Here is a 19916-nt window from a genome sequence, read left to right as displayed (position 1 = left end):
GTGCTTCAGCTATAGACTATAATAGATAAAAATATTTACTTACTTAAGCTGTTGCAAACAACAAGTATCCCCGCTGCCATTAAGTTATGATGGGCAATGGAAATTACGAGGCCCGTCGTAAGAGGGGAAGAAAGGGAAGGAGTGTAAGGGGGGAGAGAAGGGGGAAGGTAGGGATTCTCATCAATGGAATGGGGGGGGAGATGGAAGAGGGAGAGAGGGGAGAGAGAGGAAAAAAAAAAAAAGGGGGGGGGAAGGGGAGGGGGGGGGGAAAGGTAGGGCATGTGTGTACACTGAAAGGGGGTGAGGTACCCAGGGTTCATCTAATCAGAGGTCTCCAAATCTCTTTCATATATTCATGAATTTCAATTCTATCGTCTCTCATGTATCGAAATCTTTCTAATGCCAAATGTCTATCTACTTGAGCTTCCCAATCCACAGTCTGAGGGGTTCTATCTGATTTCCAATTTTGGGGAATGAGGGCTTTTGCGCTATTTAACATTATATATAGTAGGTATTTTATTGGGTTTCTCTATCAGTTTGGGTAGCCCATGGAACAGTAAAAGGTCCGGGTTTCTGCGTAGTGCGATATTTAATTTGGAGTCAATAATGTCCAGTACAGAACTCCATAACGGAGTTATCATATCACAGGACCACCAGATATGAAGAAAGGTCCCGACCTCCCCACAGCCCCTCCTGCACCTGCCATCTGTTCTCTTATATATTTTTTTAATCTTGTCTGGTGTGAGGTACCACGAGACAGATATTTGTAGTTGGATTCTAAGGTTCTGGCCGATATTGAAGCTTTAGACTGGTTGTGGTATATTTTGTGCCAATCGGTGTCTGTAAGGGGGCGGTCCAATTCACCGTTCCACTGTCTAACAAAGGTAGGTGTATGGCAGTCCTTATGTGATGACAGCAGCTTATACATGATTGATATTAAGTGTGAAGGAGTGTGAGCTAACAGGCAAAATGATTCTGACTGGCTCAGTGGTCTAGAAATACTGTCCACTCTTTTATGTGTAAGCACGTAGTGCTGGAGCTGTCTATGGAAAAGCCACGGTATGTTCAGACCCACCTCCTCCAAGTCACCCAAACTCTTAATTTTTTTATTTAGTAGTAACCTATGGAACATAGTCTGGTCCAGTCGTGTCTTGTCAAGAGTCAGCAGGGTGATACCAGAGAAAGGGATGTCTGGGTTATGTATGAAAGGCGTAAGAGGTGAGGGATTAGAGGAGATATGCTGGTGTTCTACTAGTGTTCTATCCCATTGCGAGAAAAATTCCTTCATTAATGGGTACTGACTAATGATTTTAGGTCTATTCTTGTTTGAGATCCATCCCAATGTGCCTACATTTTGAGTGCCCAAAATAGCCCGTCCCACCTGTGCCCACCATTTATCCCTGGAATTGATGCACCATTCTACCTGATGTTGGAGATTAATAGCTTTTTTTATACAGTAACAGGTTCGGAATGCCTAGTCCACCTCTCTCTTTGGGTAAGTATAGTGTGTTCCTGGAGACCCTTGGTCTGGTGCCCCCCCCATATATATTCCTCTAATTGACTCTGAAGTTTTGATAGGTACTGGTTAGGAAACAGGGTCGGGAGAGTCTGAAGGTAGTATAGGATCCTCGGAAGGAAATTCATTTTCACAAGCCCTATCCTACCCAGCCATGAGATTTTCTTGTTTTTCCAAGATTAGAGGTCGCCCATGATCGATTGGGATAATTGAGTATAATTTGCCTCAAAGAGGCTCTCTGTCTTGGGGGTGAGGTTGACCCCTAAGTATTTGAGTGTTCGCGTTTTTATCCGCAATTTGCAGATATCTGCTAAGCGGCATATGTCCGCTTGGGGTAAATTAATGTTTAAAATTTCTGATTTGGCTTGGTTCAAGTGAAAATTAGAGACTTTACCGTATTCCTCAAATTCCCGAAGAATTTCTGGAATTGAGGTTATCGGGTCAGTGACCGAAAGGAGAATATCGTCCGCATATAGCGAGACCTTATGTTCCTGGTCTCTTATCATAATGCCAGGGATTTTCAGGTTGTCCCGAATCGTTTGAGCTAATATTTCTATTGAGAGGGCAAACAGCAAGGGGGATAAGGGACAGCCCTGCCGTGTTCCATTTGAAATTTTAAAAGGGTCAGATAGAATGTTGTTGATTTTTACTTGTGCGGTTGGGCCTGAATATAGAGAGAAGACTTTTTTGATAAAGGTTTGGCCAAAATTCATTTTTAATAGGACAGCCCTGAGAAAGTTCCAATTGACCCTATCAAAAGCCTTCTCTGCGTCCGTTGATATAAGCACTGATGGGATGTTATAAACTTGCGCATAATTCACCAGCAGAGCTGATTTTATAGTATTGTCCCTGGCTTCTCTGCCAGGGACAAAGCCCACCTGATCTGGAGAGATTAATTGTGGGAGGAATTTGTTAAACCTTGAAGATAAAAATTTTTGCAAAAATTTTCAAGTCTACATTAAGGAGGGAGATCGGCCTGCAATTTTCAGGCCGGTCTGTCGACTTCCCTGGCTTTGGAATGGTTGTGACGTGTGCAAGGAGCATGGTTGATGGGAAATCATGGGTATTTCCGATGTTGTTAAACAGGGAGGCTAGACGAGGGGACAGAACATCTTTAAAATTTTTATAATATTTTACGCTAAAACCATCTGGGCCCGGACATTTACCTACTGGTAAACTATCTATAGTCTTGGTCACTTCCTCTACAGAGATGTCTGCGTCTAAACTCGCTCTTTCCTCATCAGAGAGGGTCGCGAGAGACAGGGATTCTAGGTAGGAGTCAATAGGGGACCTCAAAGGCATCCCCTCTGTGGCTTGGGAGGAGATCTCTTTCTGGAAATTGTATAGGTTTTGGTAGTAGGATCTAAGTACTTCTGCTATAGAAGGGCTGTCTGAGCAAAATTGATTATTATGATTTAAAATGGAGTGAATGTGGGACTTGGACTGCCTCCTTTTTAAAGCTCTCGCCAAGAGTTTACCAGGCTTGTCTCCGAACTCATAGTATTTTTGTTGCAACTTTAGTGCAGAGATTTGATGTTCCCTAGAGTATATGTCTTGTATTTCTCTCCTGGCCTGGAGAAGGTCTTGTTTGAGTAGAGCGTCTGTCGGTGTTGTCTTGTGTTTGGTTTCTAAGTCATGTATCTGTTTAAGGAGGGCCGTGTATCGAAGTCTTTGCTGCTTAGATTGAAAAGCTTTCTGTTGTATTAGCTCGCCTCTGATCACACACTTCGTGGTCCGGCACCTCCCCGTTCTCATTGTTCTGAAAATATTCCAGCATTTTAGTAGTGATTTGGGTTTCTTACTGGATCTTTTATTAGGCATACCCAGAGAAAAATACTGCTGTATTGGTGTAGAATAGGATCAACAAACTCCCTATCAGGAACTCTCCTCACTCAATATAAATATGTTAATAAGTGTTTTAGCAATGGCCGTTTAGTAGGGGCTGTTAGTTATGTGGAGACTTGCTGCTATGCTTGCAGTACACGTGCTGGGTGGTAAATTACTGAGTCTTGTGAGTCCACAGAAGGTCAACTAGAAAATATGTTCATATTAGTTTTGGGCTGTGTAAATAGCTTTCTAAACAGCTTTAAGCACTCTGTATCTCTGAGCAGGGCCAAGAAGATCGCACCTCACATGCGTTTAGACATATAATAGAGAACAGTATTGCTTTATAGGATGACTCAGTCAGGTTTACTTGTTAATTCACTTGTAGCCCAGAAATATAAACTTTGCTGCTGTTGGGCCAATGGCGTACTACTGTATGCACTACTGAGTTATACTTGCGAGCACTGGCCTTCCCCTCCTATTCCAAGGCCTTGTAAACACCCTTCTCAACCGCTCACCTTATAACTGCTGTCCTCCTGTCGCCAGCTCCAAGGTCCGGTCTGAATATGGGCTGTGAGCGGTGATCAATGAAGCGGGTATGTCTCCTGATGATAGCACCTGAGTTCCGATCTCACCCAGTGTATTCCGGTAGTTACACTGTGCTGCTCTCCTAGTGGGATGTTTACAATTCGGCTCCCACTACTCACTGCCAAAACAGTTTATGCCAATGCGGAGGTAAGGTGTGTTGACCAGTTCAAGCTCCCTTTCTGTTCTAATTAGTTGTAGCAGACAGATCTGCCGCCCTAGATGTAGTGAGCGAGTGTTCTCCACGTGGGTTTGGAAGCTCCGGCTCTATCAGCGCCACTGCTCTGTCAAGATATCGGCTCCTATAAATGTTCCATACTTCAGATTATGCTAGAGTTATTCCCAGCTATGTGCTTAGGTAAAACATCTAAACTAGAAAGCTTCTGTGTCAATATAGGCTATTTTGTCAGCTCTGGCGGCAGGAGCCCTCCTAGTGTGCGACCATCTTCCTGTGTGGTCAGGCTCCGCCCTCCATTTTTTTTATATTTTTAATTGTAACAGTATTTTTTATTTTAAGTAATTGGGGTTAATTTAGGGGGTGTTAGGTTGGGAGCATAGTAATTAAATTATACGGGCGCTTAGATTTTTTTTGTTAATACTTTGTACGGGCAGTTAGGTTTTTTTATTTGTTATTACTTTGTGCCCATGATCAGCTTTGCATTTTGTACTTATAAGTACGAATTTCTATGTGATTTTTTGTACATCCAGTGAACTTAAATTGAAAGTCAATCCGGCTTGGTGCCCATGGGAGCTGGATTTACCGCACAGCTATTGGCTAAGAGGTGAAAACGTCACCTCTTAGCAAAAAAATTTTTAGCCGTGGGCTGCTGTAGCAGCTAAAAACGGCGATCGATTGAAACAAATAAAGGAGCTTTCTAAATGAAGTATTTTATACTCTTCATGAATGAAAGTCTCCTTTATTTGTTTCAATAGTCAATCTTAGTGTTTGTACAACGCTAGGATTGACTTTCACTTTAAGTTTTTGATAACATACAATATTTGTTGAACAATTTGGTTACAATTGCACCTTAACAATACAAATGTTCCTGTGTATGGTTCAATTATTTATTTGTATAATTTTTAAATTACAAATTTCATTATGCACTTTTATAATGTATGTATCTCTTTCCCATATGAAAATACAGTAGCTGCTTTATAGAATCAAGTCCTTAGACCTAAGTGCTCAAACATCAGATACTTAATAACTTTTCATAATACCAGGTATAATCTTGAAGCAAATCTATGGTATACATATCTCTAAGAAGCAAAACATATATATTCTCCTTATATGTAAAAGGTCTGTGTAGCAGAGAGACACACATGAGTGGTTGCTTGTGGATGAGTGCTATCTTGTGTGCATATGAGGATTGGTGAAACACTGCCTCATTTTATTTGATGATAACTAGTTGAATATTATGTTTGACTACCGCATTTTCTGTTTGACATCAATTTCATTAGAGTTTTTGCTCCATCTTCATTTTCAGAAATAGACAGATGCATAATTTTTATCTGGTAAATTCCTATTAATATAAATTGTGAGCTAGAATGCCTATTTCTCATTCTTTGCTGATTCCAATGTATTATTCAAAATTGTGTTTCTCCTCTCTGTGTATAAGGAGCTGTTAATTACATTGTGTAATAATCTGAGTCTATCTTTTTTTTATTTTTTTAAAGTTATATGGTTTCCCAGTGACTTTATACCATGCTAATTTCACAGATACTTTGCATTGAGACAATCCATTTCCAATCCACCAGAAAACATTTTTAAACATCCTTTCTAAATATTTTTGTCGCTTTTAATCTCAACAGCCTTGAACACTCAATAGCCCATTTCTGCATTTTTCTTTGTTGATTGCAAACTTCTTTTAAGTTTATGCTTATTCTCAGATAATATAAAACACAGTTACTATTTAAAGGGACAGTCTAGTCCAAAATAAACTTTCACTATTCAGATAGGGCAGGTAATTTTAAACAATTTTCCTATTTACTTTTATCGCCAATTTTGCTTTGTTCTCTTGGTATTCTTAGATGAAAGCTAAACTTAGGAGGTTCATATGCTAATTTCTTAGACCTTGAAGGCCACTTCTTTTCTGAATGAATTTTGACAATTTTCTCACCACTTGAGGGTGTTAGTTCATGTGTGTCATATAGATAACACTGTGCTCATGCATGTGGAATAACCTAGAAGCCAGCACTGATTGGCTAAAATGCAAGTCTGTCAAAAGAACTGAAATAAGGGGGCAGTTTGCAGAGGCTTAGATACAAGATAATCACAGAGGTAAAAAGTGTATTAATATAACTGTGTTGGTTATGCAATACTAGGGAATGTAGAAAATGGGTGATAAAGGGATTATCTATCTTTTAAAACAATACAAAAATCTGGTGTAGACTGTCCCTTTAATACCCCTGAAGTTCAAAATCATCACCACCCAACACACAAAAAACAACAAGATTTGCATAATTAATCTCCTGATTGTCAGTATATTTATAAGAATCTCAGTAGTGCTCTCCAAATAATATGTCAGTCTATGGCAGGGTTATAATACAATATATTTAATAATTATCCTTTAAAAATAAACCCTCAATCAATATGCATCTACTAGAAACCACAAAATTAATATAAATACCTGAATTCTTTTTATTAGTTAATATTTATGAACACATTGGAATATATTTGTAGGGATCAGAATGTGAGTCAATACTATGCACGTTTAAAAACTATTAAAATATGCTATGCAGAATTCATACACGTTTACCTTTAGAACTGGCCTTATTCACAATAGCCTTTTATTCAGAGTTGCATTTAAAATATCACAGTGAGACTTAAGATAATAGCTACTAATATTCAGCAATACAATTAACAGTGCTAATAAACAATAGGACATTATATATATATATATATATATATATATATATATATATATATATATACTCAGCTATTTAGCTGCAATTGATTCTAATACAATTTTAATTAGGATACTAAAAATACATATATTCTTACTGTAAACCGTTACTTTAAAATGTCTATTTATTGAAACTGGAACAAATTTTTAGTTACTTATAATTAAAGTCAATTCTAAGATATATATATATATATATATATATATATATATATATATATATATATATATATATATATATATATATATATATTCTATATTTTGCACAGATGAATTATTTAGCATCAAGGATATATGTTTAACAATACACAGGCTATGAAATACTAGCTTGAAATATAAACTGCTCTCTTTAATCTATCAACTACAGTAATCTCTTAATACATTACCAAGATGAACACCAATCGATATCCAATATCTCTCAACAGGTTTAATCTCACCTCAGAATACCAATAAGTGTATATTTCGCAATCAATGAGAAAAGGTAGACCAGCTTTGCTAGAGTAATGGTACTTCACGCCCAACAACCAGTTACAAGTCAGCTCAGCAGCATCTATCCTTCTCCTATCTTGCATTAAGCTTATATGTGTTTCCATCATGGGTGAGAATATGGGAGGCCCTTTTCAGAAAACCTGCTTTGTTACTGGCCCTTACGGAGCTGATCATCCCATTGGTTAACTGGGAAATCTTATCGGATTGGCCCTTGGAAATTTCATTTTTAACCGCCAAAAGCCTTCTGGCTGTAATTCTCGCATCATAACACCGGGGGCAGCGTGACAAACAACACAGCAATACATTTACTATCCAACATTTTTAACAATTCAATATTTCTAGGAAATGGTTATTCATTAGACCATAACTTCCTGCATCAATCACTCACAATATTAATTATAGATGGGGCAGCATCATATAATTTCTCTGATTATTTCAATATGAAACATCATGTGTCCCCAACATCATACTATATTAAAGCAAATTAATACTGATAATTATTCTGAAATGAATGGCATTTATACATCTGTTATATATGTATTCACACAAATGCAGCATGTTCTACATCTCCAACAAATTCTGCATGCATTAATCTGGTATATGGTCCATCTGAAATAAAAATAAGTGTTATTAATAATTTCTTTTTAGGTCCAAAAATATTCTTAAAAACACAGAGGCTAAGACATTTTATGCTTTCAAAAAAAAATAAAAAAAAAATAAATATATATATATATATATATATATATATATATATATATATATACACACACATTCATTTCTATGCAGTATCTTGTATTTATCATCTTTTAGCTCCATCTGGAAAAACAGAAAAACATGTTTTATATTGTGAACAGAGGATTATGTGTGTGCTCCGCTGTGCAGGTTATCGTTGGACTTTTATATAAATATATATATATATATATATATATATATATATATATATATATATATATATATATATATATATATATATATATATCTCAAACATGGGATTATTACAATTTCCATTCAATCTATTACAGATTTGAATTTATTTTTCGTGTATATATTCAATACAGCAATTACCCCTTAATATAATATGTCCCGGCTCAATATATATACATATATGGGTTATTTGAAGTATTTCAAACACACACATGAACATTTTTGCATCATTCCTTTTTCAAGAATAATATATTTTTATTTATGCTATAGAGGGATTGTAAATGCTAATTTGTCTGTTCCCTGCACATGGAAACTTCACAGGGGACAATTTACACATGGCTGTTAACAGTCATTTCTTCAACCAACACTGCTCCTCCCCACAATCTCATCCTACCTTAAAGAAAATTTCCAGACACTTTGTCTTCACTCACTGCATGGGGTAAAGAGTGCTCTGAAGTTTGCACTTCCTAATTAAGGAGCAAATGTTTTAGTGTCAGAGGGAAACTTTAATTACAATCTGGTATGGACTTCATTTTCACACCCTAGCTAGAAATGTCTCTTTTGAAATGATCTCTATGAGTGTCCTGTGTAATTGAAAGAAGTGGGGGAGGACGGACTATGGGTTTTAAATCAATCCTTTACATCAGAATTGCTATTTTACAGCACATCTGTGTGTAGTGGTTGTTTTGTTTCACCTATATATTTCATATGCAAGCACTTTTGCACTGAATTAGATATATTACATTACTGGATCTGCAGATATAGTGATTTTGCTTCCTTATATCAACAAATATGGTGGGGGGGGGGCAATTTAAGCGCATGTTATCCATGATTAAAAACAGTGTTACAATTGATAAGTTGAAAAGTAAAAGTATTGTCTGGGGTTTTTAAAGCGATACTAAATGCAATTTTTTTTTCTTTCATAGTGATAAAGCAGGCAATTTTAAGCAACTTTCTAATATACTCCTACTATTAATTTGTCTTTGTTCTCTTTCATATCTTTATTTAAAAACAGGAATTTAAAGCTTATGAGCCAGCACATTTTAGGTTCAGCACCATGGATTGCGCTTGCTTATTGGTGGCTACATTTAGCAATCCAATAAGCAAGCATAACCCAGGTTCTGAACCAAAAATGGACCAGCTCTTAAGCTTTACATTCCTGCTTTTTAGATAAAGATAGCAATAGAACGAAGAAAAAATGATAATAGGAGTAAATTAGAAAGTTCCTTAAAATTGCATACTCTATCTGAACCATGGAAGAAAAAATGTGGGTTTAGTGTCCCTTTAAGTCTTTTTAGCTTTTCAATTTGATAAGTGTAAAAGGGCATCATGAATTTGTTGTTAATTATTGAGAATTTGGATTTTAATTATAGAAAAAGAACTATAGTGAAAATTTTCTGTTGATTAACACTAACAATCTCTGATTAATGACAATAAAAACAGCTGAAGTTAACATGACAATACTTCTCAAATTATATCTTGTGCTCAACCCCTAGGGGCGCGATCAAATATACGGTGCAGGTTTCGGTGCAAGCGCCGCCCGTAATTTCACCTCGCACATCGGGGTATTACATAAACCCCGCCGGCAGAGTAGGATAAACTAGTGATTTCCAGAAATGAGCGTAAATACAAATGTCTAGAGTCACCAGTGACTTACGGCACTTTAGAAACTGCCGGCGCCTAAGAAAAGTAAAGAAAATACCAAATCTCCCGTAAAAAAGTCTAACACACCTCCCAAAAATAAGCCCGACACGTAAAACCCCTATATCCGCAATCCCCCTCTCATTACTAGTATTAAATGTATTAACCCCTCCATAGCCCACAACGCAATTAACCTATTCAAGTATTAACCCCTAAATCTCCATAGCCCACATAGCCTAGTAAATGTATTAACCCCTAATCTGCCGCCGCCAACGTCGCCGCCACTATAATAAAGTTATTAACCCCGTAACCTAAGTCTAACCCTAACCCTACCCCCCCTAACTTAAATATTATTTAAATAAATCTAAATAAATTTTCTATTATTAACTAAATTATTCCTATTTAAAACTAAATACTTACCTATAAAATAAACCCTAAGATGGCTACAATATAATTAATAATTACATTGTAGCTATTTTAGGATTTATTATTATTTTACAGGCAACTTTGTATTTATTTTAACTAGGTACAATAGTTATTAAATAGTTATTAACTATTTAATAGCTACCTAATTAAAATAAATACTAATTTACCTGTAAAATAAATCCAAACCTAAGTTACAATTACACCTAACACTACACTATCATTAAATAACTTAAATTAATTAACTGCAATTACCTAAAATTAAATACAATAAAATAAACTAAAGTACAAAAAACCCCACTAAATTACAGAACATAAAAAAATTACAAGAAGTTTAAACTAATTACACATAATCTAAGCCCCCTAATAAAATAAAAAAGCCCCCCAAAATAATAAAATTCCCTACCCTATACTAAATTACAAATAGCCCTTAAAAGGGCTTTTTGCGGGGCATTGCCCCAAAGTAATCAGCTCTTTTACCTGTAAAAAAAGATATACAATCCCCCAACATTAAAACCCACCACCCACACACCAAGCCTTACTCTAAAACCACCCAATCCCCCCTTAAAAAAAACTAACACTAACCCCTTGAAGATCACCCTACCTTGAGCCGTCTTCACCCAGCAAGGCAGAAGTCTTCATCCGATCCGGGCAGAAGTCTTCATCGAATCCGGGAAGAAGAGGTCCTCCAGATGGGCAGAAGTCTTCATCAAAGCGGCATCTTCTATCTTCTTCCATCCGACGAGGAGCGGCTCAATCTTGAAGACATAAGACGTGGAGCATCCTCTTCGTTCAACGTCCAACTGAAGAATGATGGTTCCTTTAAATGACGTCATCCAAGATGGCGTCCCTTCAATTCCGATTGGCTGATAAAATTCTATCAGCCAATCGGAATTAAGGTAGGTAAAATCCCATTGGCTGATGCAATCAGCCAATAGGATTGAGCTTGCATTCTATTGGCTGATTGGAACAGCCAATAGAATGTGAGCTCAATCCTATTGGCTGATTGGATCAGCCAATCTGATTGAACTTCAATCCTATTGGCTGATTGCATCAGCCAATAGGATTTTTCCTACCATAATTCTGATTGGCTGAATTGAAGGGACGCCATCTTGGATGACGTCATTTAAAGGAACCTTCATTCTTCAGTTGGACGTCAAACAAAGAGGATGCTCCGCGTCCGATGTCTTCAAGATGGAGCCGCTCCTCGACGGATGGAAGAAGATAGAAGATGCCACTTGGATGAAGACTTCTGCCCGTCTGGAGGACCTCTTCTGCCCAGATTTGATGAAGACTTCTGCCCGGATCGGATGAAGACTTCTCCCCGTCTGGGTGAAGACGGCTCAAGGTAGGGTGATCTTCAAGGGGTTAGTGTTAGGTTTTGTTAAGGGGGATTGGGTGGGTTTTAGAGTAAGATTGGGTGTGTGGGTGGTGGGTTTTAATGTTGGGGGGGTTGTATATCTTTTTTTACAGGTAAAAGAGCTGATTACTTTGGGGCAATGCCCCGCAAAAAGCCCTTTTAAGGGCTATTTGTAATTTAGTATAGGGTAGGGAATTTTATTATTTTTGGGGTCTTTTTTATTTTATTAGGGGGCTTAGATTAGGTGTAATTAGTTTAAACTTCTTGTAATTTTTTTTATTTTCTGTAATTTAGTGGGGGGTTTTTGTACTTTAGTTTATTTTATTTAATTGTATTTAATTTAGGTAATTGTAGTTAATTAATTTAATTTATTTAATGATAGTGTAGTGTTAGGTGTAATTGTAACTTAGGTTAGGATTTATTTTACAGGTAAATTTGTATTTATTTTAACTAGGTAGCTATTAAATAGCTAATAACTATTTAATAACTATTGTACCTAGTTAAAATAAATACAAAGTTGCCTGTAAAATAAAAATAAATCCTAAAATAGCTACAATGTAATTATTAATTATATGGTAGCTATCTTAGGGTTTATTTTATAGGTACGTATTTAGTTTTAAATTGGAATAATTTACGGCTAGATTTAGAGTTTTGTTGGTAACGACCCGCGTATCTAACGCTGGCTTTTTTTCGCCCGCACCTTTGAAATACCGCTGGTATTTAGAGTTCACAGAATGGCTGCGTTAGGCTCCAAAAGGGAGCATATAGCATATTTACCGCCACTGCAACTCTAAATACCAGCGGTGCTTACGGAGGCGGCCAGCTTCAAAAACGTGCACGATTCCCCCATAGGAAACAATGAGGCTGTTTGAGCTGAAAAAAAACTAAAACCTGCAAAAAAGCAGCGTTCAGCTCCTAACGCAGCCCCATGGTTTCCTAGGCGGAAACACTTCCTACGTCTGCACCTAACACCCTAACATGTACCCCGAGTCTAAACACCCCTAACCTTACACTTATTAACCCCTAATCTGCCGCCCCCGCTATCGCTGACCCCTGCATATTATTTTTAACCCCTAATCTGCCGCTCCGTACACCGCTGCAACCTACATTATACCTATGTACCCCTAATCTGCTGCCCCTAACACCGCCGACCCCTATATTATATTTATTAACCCCTAATCTGCCCCCCACAACGTCGCCGCCAGCTACCTACAATAATTATCCCCTAATCTGCCGACCGGGCCTCACCACTACTATAATAAAGTTATTAACCCCTAATCCGCCTCACTAACCCTATAATAAATAGTATTAACCCCTAATCTGCCCTCCCTAACATCGCCGACACCTAACTTCAAGTATTAACCCCTAATCTGCCGACCGGACCTCACCGCTACTATAATAAATATTAAATACCCCTAAAGCTTAGTCTAACCCTAACACTAACACCCCCCTAAATTAAATATAATTTTATTCTAACAAAATAAATTAACTCTTATTAAATAAATTATTCCTTTTTAAAGCTAAATACTTACCTGTAAAATAAACCCTAATATAGCTACAATATAAATTATAATTATATTGTAGCTATTTTAGGGTTTATATTTATTTTACAGTCAACTTTGTATTTATTTTAACCAGGTACAATAGCTATTAAATAGTTATTAACTATTTAATAGCTACCTAGTTAAAATAATTACAAAATTACCTGTAAAATAAATCCTAACCTAAGTTACAATTAAACCTAACACTACACTATCAATAAATTAATTAAATAAACTACCTACAAATAAATACAATTAAATAAACTAACTAAAGTACAAAAAATAAAAAAAATCTAAGTTACAAAAAATAAAAAAATTAATTAGAAACATAATAAAAATATTACAACAATTTTAAGCTAATTACACCTACTCTAAGCCCCCTAATAAAATAACAAAGACCCCCAAAATAAAAAAATGCCCTACCCTATTCTAAAATTAAAATAGAAAAGCTCTTTTACCTTACCAGCCATGAAAAGGGCCTTTTGCGGGGCATGCTGTAAAAAAAAACATACAATACCCCCCCCAACATTACAACCCACCACCCACATACCCCTAATCTAACCCAAACCCCCCTTAAATAAACCTAACACTAAGCCCCTTAAGATCTTCCTACCTTGTCTTCACCTTGCCAGGTATCACCGATCCATCCAGGCTCCGAAATCTTCATCCAAGCCCAAGCGGGGGCTGGAGATCCATCATCCGGCTGAAGTCTTCTATCAAGCGATGGCTGAAGAGGTCCAGAAGAGTCTCCAAAGAGTAGATCCGGACTGGCAACCATCTTCTTCCAAGCGGTGACAAGCGGCATCTTCTATCTTCATCCGATGACAAGCGGCTCCATGTTGAAGACCTCCGGCGCGGATCCATCCTCTTCTTGCGACGTCCTAAGTCCGAATGAAGGTTCCTTTAAATGACATCATCCAAGATGGCGTCCCTCGAATGTGGGAAGTGGGTTGTAATGTTGGGGGGGGTATTGTATGGTTTTTTTTTACAGGCAAAAGAGCTGAATTCTTTGGGGCATGCCACGCAAACGGCCCTTTTCAGGGCTGGTAAGGTAATTTTAGAATAGGGTAGGGCATTTTTTTATTTTGGGGTCTTTGTTATTTTATTAGGGAGCTTAGAGTAGGTGTAATTAGTTTAAAATTGTTGTAATATTTTTCTAATGTTTGTAAATATTTTTTTATTTTTTGTAACTTAGTTCTTTTTTATTTTTTTGTACTTTAGTTAGTTTATTTAATTGTATTTAATTGTAGGTATTGTATTTAATTAATTTATTGATAGTGTAGTGTTAGGTTTAATTGTAGATAATTGTAGGTATTTTATTTAATTAATTTATTGCTAGTGTAGTGTTAGGTTTAATTGTAACTTAGGTTAGGATTTATTTTACAGGTAATTTTGTAATTATTTTAACTAGGTAGCTATTAAATAGTTATTAACTATTTAATAGCTATTGTACCTGGTTAATATAATTACATAGTTGCCTGTAAAATAAATATTAATCCTAAAATAGCTACAATATAATTATAATTTATATTGTAGATATATTAGGGTTTATTTTACAGGTAAGTATTTAGCTTTAAATAGGAATAATTTATTTAATAAGAGTTAATTTATTTCGTTAGATTTAAATTATATTTAATTTAGGGGGGTGTTAGTGTTAGGGTTAGACTTAGCTTTAGGGGTTAATACATTTATTATAGTAGCGGTGAGGTCCAGTCGGCAGATTAGGGGTTAATACTTGAAGTTAGGTGTCGGCTATGTTAGGGAGGGCAGATTAGGGGTTAATACTATTTATTATAGGGTTATTGAGGCGGGAGTGAGGCGGATTAGGGGTTAATAACTTTTTTTTTAATAATTTTTTTATTGAGGTTTTTGCATAATAAACATAAAACTTAGTACACCATTTTTGTCAAAAGCACGAAATACATACAAGATTGACCAAAACATTTCGGTAGCTATATAATACATTGGTGAAAGGCTAATGAAACCTCAGTTTTTCAATAATACATCATAAATGATTGGCCAGTTGGAAATATAGTATAAGGCCCCATGGGCCAAAAGTATAGACAAAAAGAGATATCTGATGGCCAGATGTCCAGCTCTTTAGGAGCTTCAACAAGCGCGGGAATGCGTGTATAGAGAAAGGGGGAGGGGGAAATTCAGCGGGTAAGCACCGCTATATATAGGGGGGAAAAGGTGGAGGGCGGAGCCATAGATATATGAAAGTATTTTAGGAAACTTGAGTGACATGAGGAATAAACTGAAACCATACATGGGAGAGAAAGCATCAGTTAAAACATAACATCAATAAAGGCTAAGACCATGTCTGACATACGTAACTTAGAGAGCCCCTAAGCCTGACAGTGATAGGGTAATATCATAGTTCCTGAGTGTTGGTCGATGTCTAAATGTCATTGTACTATCAATATTACTGTGATCCCCATTAAACTATGGAGTGTTGAAGTGTGAAACTGAAAATAGCAAATATATGTATAAGAGAGTTAAGCCATAAGTTTCTAGAAGGTAAACCCTAGATATATTCCCCTACAAGCCGTACTTGTGTGTATCTTATAAACTAGGTAAGAAGATTACATAGGCATAACTATAGGCTCAGACAACAGAGTTAGGCAACATGTATAGAGATAATGTCAACATGTGGAGCTCCAAAACCCACTAACATCAGCATTAGCATCAGTAAACTAAATCTCGCTAACTCAGTCATATATATATCCGTTACAACAGGGCAAAGGATATATGTGTATAGTGGCTGTATGTGGTGCCCTAGCACATTAATAGCAACTTGATTTCTACAGCAATATATCTTGTCATGTAGGTGCTAACATAATGATAACATAATATAGCTGCCAAGATTTATTAATAGGAGTCCCTGCGACAATATTTTAAGGTGTATGGGCTGCTGGGGATTCATGTCTCATAATATATAGTATTTTATAGGGACTACAAGATCATTTCTAGAGGCTAAGTCCATATAGAGACTGCAGAAATGATAGATTTTGTGTAAAATATATCTATGCTATCTCCTCTAATTGTGAATATGGTAGGAAAGATTTACCATTAGTCATATGGGAGTTTAGGCATGAAATTGTATCTATTCCTCAGTCACCTATTTATATTCCAGGGCATAGCTGATCTCAAATAGAGATGTTAGTAGGCCTAGATGCATAAGTAGTACACTGTTGCAGATAGGGGACATGTTGGAGCATGTAATACAGTCAGCTATGTTACATCCCACTTTATTAGTTGGCTATAAGTAGTAAAGGACAATCAAACACGTGGATTACTTAGCTGCTATCAGAATCACCTCCACAACATTCAGTGTATCACATACATTATATTATGGTTCTGGGAGTATTGCAGTGGAGAGGTAAAGGTTATGTTCAAATGGAGCTAAACAATAGGGTGCCAATATTTGGAGTAAAAGCTCAATAACATAGAAGATAAGAAATTAAAGTTTCACACAAGCTAAGTTAATGTTAGAAAATTAGTAAAATCAAATAGGTAGGACAAAAGACAGCTGACTATTGAGTGCTGCTAGTAGGTAAAGTGGTCATAATGCCATTTAGAGCTTAAGCTGTTAGGTGAACCTATTGCGCTCATATATCTGATAGAGGACAATAATAACTGCACCCAAGAAACCACAACCCCATAGTGTAAGGATCAGTAACATTCATTCTCAATATATAAAAATATTTGAGCTGAGTTTATAGGTTAGTTAATATAGGTATTTCAGACACTGTAAGTAAGGGATAGCATGAGAGCAAAGTGGAATTGAGACCATATGCACATAATAAATCACCGTATCCAACATGTTAATCATATCATCATTAACAAGAATCAGTGGAGCTGAGAACTAACTAAAATATCTTGTAAAGTCATGTAAAGATTTCAAACAATAGTAGGTAAGAGAACAGACAACAGCAATATAACAGTAATGAGATTTTTTTTTTTTTTTTTTGTTAAACTAGAAACTGGACATATAAAATCAAATAAAGAAACTAACATCATTTGCTAAAGTAGCTGTAAGCGTTCCTGTAGTCCACTATCTAGTATAGGAGAATACAAACTACATATTTACGCTGGAATAGAGTAATTTGTCCCAGTTGATGCAGCCATGTAAGGCAATCTTAACACATTTTCAAAGTTAGGTATAGGGACATAGAGCAAGCAATCTTCTGTGTGGTGCCGCAAAGGGCTAGAAGTGTCCATGTTAGGGACAGTTCATCCGATCCCCTGTCTGTTCAGCGGGAGAATACCCATTGTGTCGTCTAAACAGATTAGGGCAAAAATCAGAGGCAAAGAGTAATCCCCTCTCAGGCATAAATGAATCATGTATCTGACACCATGACTATGGATAGTAGTGTTTGTGAGTTTTGAATGTGAGGTCTCACCATCCACTGGAGCGCGGTTAAAATCTTTCACCTTATCTGTGTCGGGAGGCCCCAACAAGGAGGAAGCATCAGGCTCCCAGATGTAATCCTGAGTCAGCAGAATAGTAGGCAGTAGACCTCCATCGCGGTAACCAGGCACCTTCCTGTTAACACAAGCCGACATGTCTAATGGCTGCCCCAGCACCTCCTTCTGAGATATCCGTTCCGGTGCTTCTGCGGTATTAACCGCGAGTGTTGAACAATCAGCTGACCCCATACTGAATCGGCCCCATGAGTGGCAAGCTAGATCTTCAGCGCCGTTATATTGCAGTGGTAATTGGCGTCGTGTAGTCCAAGGTGCTGCCAAGGGGGGCTCTTGAAGCGTGTCTCCGGGCAGGCTTCTGGGTATACTCCTCATTGCTGTGACCAGCGTGTCTGCGAGATCAGAGTAGCAGCTTGTTATCTGCTGGTCCAGACCTTGTAATAAGGTGTAGAGTAGTTCCAGGGACTCTTCCATGTTGAGATCAGTTTCAGGCTCAGACCAATTGACCGGTGTCAGCAGTGGTAGGCCCAAGTAACCAGTCTCATGCGGTAAAGCAGCTCTCTATAGCGAGGGAGCTAAACACGGGGTTAGCATCCCAAATTGAGTTAGGTAGAGTGTCTTTCCCTTATAGATCGTCTGATAAATAATTTGATATGAATTTAGCTCATTTTATTTCTATATTTAGTTACTTTAGCTAGATATGGCCTAGGAGCTCAGAAGACACATGTCTGATCACCTCGGCTGTTGGCTCCGCCCCCGGGGTTAATAACTTTATTATAGTAGCGGTGAGGTGCGGTCGGCAGATTAGGGGTTAATAATTGTAGTTAGGTGTCGGCGGCATTGAGGGGGGCAGATTAGGGGTTAATAAATATAATATAGGGGTCGGCGGTGTTAAGGGCAGCAGATTAGGGGTACATAAGTATAACGTAGCTGCCGGCGGTGTGCGGTCGGCAGATTAGGGGTTACAAAAATTAATTCGAGTGGCGCGATGTGGGGGGGCCTCGGTTTAGGGGTACATAGGTAGTTTATGGGTGTTAGTGTACTTTAGAGCACAGTAGTTAAGAGCTTTATAAACCAGCGTTAGCCCAGAAAGCTCTTAACTACTGACTTTTTTCTGCGGCTGGAGTTTTGTTGTTAGATTTCTAACACTCACTTCAGCCACGACTCTAAATACCGGCGTTAGGAAGATTCCATTGAAAAGATAGGATACGCAAACGGCGTAGGGGGATCTGCGGTATGGAAAAGTCGCGGCTGGAAAGTGAGCGTTAGACCCTTTCCTGAATGACTCTAAATACCAGCGGTAGCCCAAAACCAGCGTTAGGAGCCTATAACGCTGGTTTTGACGACTAACGCCAAACTCTAAATCTAGGCGTTAGTTAATAATAGTAAATTTATTTAGATTTTTTTAAATAATATTTAAGTTAGGGGGGTGTTAGGGTTAGACTTAGGTTTAGGGGCTAATAACTTTATTATAGTGGCGGCGACGTTGGCGGTGGCAGATTAGGGGGTTAATATATTTAATAGGCTATGTGGGGTATGTTAGTTTTGGGGTTAATACTTGAATAGGATAATTGCGTTGTGGGCTATGGCGGTTTAGGGGTTAATAATTTAGTTATTACTTGCGTTGTGGGTTTGATGGCGGATATAGGGGTTAATAGACTTTATTAGTTATTGCGGTGGGGGATTGTGGTTGACAGGTAGATAGACATTGCGCATGCGTTAGGTGTTAGTTTTTTTTTGCAGGCAGTTACGGTGCTCCCATACTCAGCGCAAGGCCTGCTATGGCTGCCTTTTATGGCAAGGTAAAAATGGAGTAAAATTTCTCCATTTTCGCCACGTAAGGCCTTGCGCTGGATATTGGATACCGATTTATGACGCGGTCCCATGTTAGCCTATGGGAGTAATAATTGCGAGCAACGGGTGAAATATACGCGCGTAACTTGTATGCTACGCCGTATATGTAATACCAAAATCGCGTAAAATCTGGCGTCGCTGGCTTTTGCGGGCGACGCTGCATATGTAATGGAGGCCTATGTGTTTAAAAAAATTTCCATGAACTGGTTTTATTGCTTAAGTGAATAAAATAAATGTATTTTAGAACGTTATGCGGTTGCAATCAATATTCAATTAGCTGCCATGTTTAACTTTTCAATGTATTACATATAATTGGCTTCAATGTGCAGTTTTGCAGAAGACTCCCACAGATGCCCCCTCCCATCAAAAAATGCCGGAGTGTAAAATATATTCCTTTTAAACTATATCCCTAGTTTGGGGATCATATAACT

This window comes from Bombina bombina, chromosome 4 (genome assembly GCF_027579735.1).
Source record: "Bombina bombina isolate aBomBom1 chromosome 4, aBomBom1.pri, whole genome shotgun sequence".
Taxonomy (NCBI): Eukaryota; Metazoa; Chordata; class Amphibia; order Anura; family Bombinatoridae; genus Bombina; species Bombina bombina.
The sequence above is the reverse complement of the archived record's forward strand: the minus strand, read 5'-3'. Positions refer to the sequence as shown.